Source organism: Sinocyclocheilus anshuiensis, unplaced genomic scaffold (genome assembly GCF_001515605.1).
Source record: "Sinocyclocheilus anshuiensis isolate Anshui unplaced genomic scaffold, SAMN03320099.WGS_v1.1 scaffold784, whole genome shotgun sequence".
Taxonomy (NCBI): domain Eukaryota; kingdom Metazoa; phylum Chordata; class Actinopteri; order Cypriniformes; family Cyprinidae; genus Sinocyclocheilus; species Sinocyclocheilus anshuiensis.
Window position 1 is genome coordinate 291,721 of NW_015554160.1, and position 3,659 is coordinate 295,379.

Below are 3,659 nucleotides of genomic sequence, written 5' to 3' on the forward strand. Positions count from 1 at the left end.
GTGTGTGTGTGTGTGTGTGTGTGTGTGTGTGTGTGTGTGTGTGTGTGTGTGTGTGTGTGCATACGTGCAAGGCTATGATTGCGATATATCATATAATTATGCAGAGTAAAGCTCCTTGCTACATGGCACCTTCATATATTACCTTCATCAGTCATGATAACTGTTATTTAAAACAGGAGACACACACAGAGCTATGTTCATGTACAGAACACACACACACACACACACACACACACACACACACTGGAAGAGCAGTGCATGTTCCCCATGTTTAGTATTCCAGACACACTGGAACACTGCTCATAGAGAAAACGCTGAGAGAGCAGAACGCAAGAAGCATTCCCATCTCTCTCTCTAATGCTGTTCTTCTCCCTCTTTACCTCACTCACCCCATTTCTTTTCTTTTCATCCTCTTTCTCGCCCTTTTGCTCTTCTCATCTCACCGCAGAAAATCGTTTTCTTGCATTTGCGTCTTGCTTTCCAGTAAAAGCCATCATACGTGGACAATGTCATGCACACACAAGGATATCATTTTCTTAATTAGTATTTTCTCAAAACATCCTCAAAGGGATAGTGCACCCGGAAATGTTATTCTTGTCATTATTTACTCACCCTCATGTCGATCCAAACCTGCATGACTTTCTTTACTCTGTGGAACACAAAAGAAGATTTTTTTGAATAATGCTTTTTTCCATATATTCAAAGTCAGTGGGGTCCAAGACAACAATAAGTTGTCTAATAAGGAACATCGTATAATAAGGAATAAAAAGTCATAAAAATATGGATTTTTTATTTTTAGGTGAACTATCTCTTAAACAAAAGGATACATTTCCATGAGAATTTTTTTGGCCCTAAATTGTATTGCAATAGAAAAAGAAACATTAATTAAATATTGATTGAGTAGCACAGTTTGTGTAAAAAACATTATTGAAGAACTTTAATAAACAGTGTCCCATTTTTCATATTTATTTCAATCACTTTTAGCATTTTATAACTGTTTTATAATAAATGTTTATATGGTTCTGGTAACAAATCAATTTCTCTGCATTTATGCAGAACAATTTGTGGAAGTTAGGGGTTTTGCGGTATACCAGTATTGTTGATAACTGTGATATTTAAGAAATTAAATATTGATATCATGGTTATAGGGGTTTTGCAATATATATTGTGTATTGGCAATAAGCGTGGGGTTTATAAAAGGAAATAGGCCTGACATCAAATAGGATATCATGTTAATACTACACATGACTTTATCAGAAAAATAACACTGATATATTTTTAATGTATTGATTTGATTTGAAAAAGAAACATCTAAAATGAATATGATTGCTTTAAATTCAATCATAGCCAATAATGTTGGGTATTGCCATTTGATCTGCATGAGCGGAAGCTAGTGAACAGCAGTTTGCTGAAGTGTTTTGCCAGCGAGTTAATAAAACGCACAAATGCATCCTGTTTGAGAGTAATCAGATATATACTATAAACATAATATTAGGATCTGCACAAAACAATGCAAATGCACAAGTGAACTTAACCGTGCTAGTTAGAATTTTTAATTTATGCCGTGAATGTGCTTTTTTAAAATACATTCTGTTATAATAGTGTTCTCATTATAATGTTATGTTTGTGACAGATTGGTGCTGCTGCACATCTTGCACTTAACTGTATTTTCATTATTAAAGCGATTCCAGGCATCACTGCATGCTTTTGAAGGCAAATGTTTTTTTCTTTTAATTCTTTTATTCATTGGCCAAAAAAGATAAAACACAAAATCTAATCATCATTATTCAAATTTTTCTAGATATAGTGATCATATCATTGTCATGAATTCTTTTGTCCAAGATAATCGTGTAGTGGAAATCTAATATCATGACTGCCTTAGTAGAAGTACTACAGATGTTTAGAAAAGTGCTGTTGTGGTTTTTGTTTTAGGAGAAAATTGCATCCAAGTGGTTTTTATCCCAGCAGCCCTTAAGAGACATTGTACCCTATCAGATCAAAAATAATTTACATTGTACCCTATCAGCTAAAATCACCATTACCTGCTTACAACTGCGTGTGTGTGTGTGTGTGTGTACACGTGTGAGAGAGAGAGAGTGAGAGCATGTGTATGTGTGAGGAGGAAACTATATAATCTATGGGAAGATGTCTTTTCCTTAGTGTTAGAGAAAGTTTGTTCAAGGGCCTACAGCTTAGAAAATCTTACATTTTTAGTCAAGTTTGATTAATTGTTGAAAACTATTTTACTAGTAGTTCACTTCCAGAATGAAAATTTCCTGATAATTTAATCACCCCCATGTCATCCAAGATAGTCATGTCTTTCTTTCTTCGTTCGAAAAAAATAGCCTCTTTGGCTAATTCTGGCACATTTACAGCCATGTTTATTAATGTGTGTTGCCCCTGTAAACAAATAAACTAAACTAAAAAATTAAACTGAAAAGACATTAAGGTTTTTGAGGAAAACATTCCAGGATTTTCCTCCATATAGTGGACTTCAATGGTGGCCAACAGGTTGAAGGTCCAAATTGCAGTTTCAATGCAGTTTCAAAGGGCTCTACACGATCCCAGCCGAGGAATAAGGGTCTTATCTAGCGAAATGATCGGTCATTTTCTATAAAGAATAAAAATGTCTATACGTTTTAACCACAAATGCTCATCTTGCACTAGTTCGACCTCAAGCATTACGTAATCACGCACATGCGATGTAGGCAGAAGTACCGACCCAGTGTTTACAAAGCGAACGTGAAAAGAAAGTCAAATGCCCTTTACAAAAAGAGGTAGAACAATGTTGTCGGACAATTTTGAAGTTGAAGGAGAAAATGATATGGAGTTTTTTGCACCTACCCTACCTTTTTGAACCAGAGTACACAGATGAAGAACTTACTGGGCGTGACACTTCCAACGTGATTATGCAATGCGTGAAGTCACTAGTGCAAGACGAGCATTTGTTGTTAAAAAGTATATACAATTTTTTTTTTTTTTAAGAAAATGACCGATCGTTTTGCTAGATAAGACCCTTATTCCTCGGCTGGTTAGGGGTGAGTAAATTATCAGGAAATTTTCATTCTGGAAGTGAACTACCTCTTTAAAGCTGCATAACATCCTGAATTTGCCGTTTTATTTTTACAGATGAAATAATGTGTTAATAATTTCTATTAAACAATTAAAAATTTAATAAAATTATTTTCTTGTATTATATTTGTTTAGATGGTCTTGATAAAGTCACAAAGTCTGGTTCAGGTGCCAAAAACAATGAGGTACTTACACATTTAACTAGTAACAGGTCAAAAATCAAGGTCATTAGTAAGGTTCTAGTGAAAGGTTCTAAAAAAACGTTCTAGTGAAAGGTTTACAACCACATCCATTGATTGTTTTTCTGCTGTTTCTGCACAAATTCAAAATAACAAATGCTGCACGTTGCATTCTGAATGGAGCGTTATTGAGCAGTTAGCAAATGTGTCAATCTGTAGTTGGAGATGAAAGCCGTATTGAGTACTGGGAAAACAACTGAACTTCCAATTAGCCAAGCGAGCAGCCAGAAACCAGGCGAAGGAAAATGTACAATGACTGATAAGGCAACGTTCACCAATGCTTTTAAAGGGGTCATATGATGCTTTTTTAAAGATCATTATTTTGTGTATTTGGTGTAACAGAATATG

General features: G+C 34.8%; 1 protein-coding gene and 1 long non-coding RNA gene across 7 annotated transcripts in view; one reads left to right on the forward strand and one right to left on the reverse strand.

The window, feature by feature from the left end:
- The window catches only part of LOC107670839 (sodium/calcium exchanger 1-like), a 114,186-nt gene that overhangs the window by 105,320 nt on the left and 5,207 nt on the right, over positions 1–3,659 (forward strand). The gene's annotated exons all lie outside the window — the stretch shown is intronic.
- LOC107670841 (uncharacterized) overlaps positions 1–3,659 on the reverse strand; it is a 9,267-nt gene that overhangs the window by 328 nt on the left and 5,280 nt on the right. Inside the window, exons 2-3 of one of the 2 annotated variants that reach the window (XR_001632128.1) lie at positions 613–649; positions 390–472 (exon numbers count right to left, since the gene is read on the reverse strand). This is a non-coding gene — a long non-coding RNA (uncharacterized LOC107670841). Of the gene's footprint in view, positions 1–389; positions 477–612; positions 650–3,659 lie in introns of both variants that reach the window. The other variant, XR_001632127.1, reaches the window with a different exon arrangement.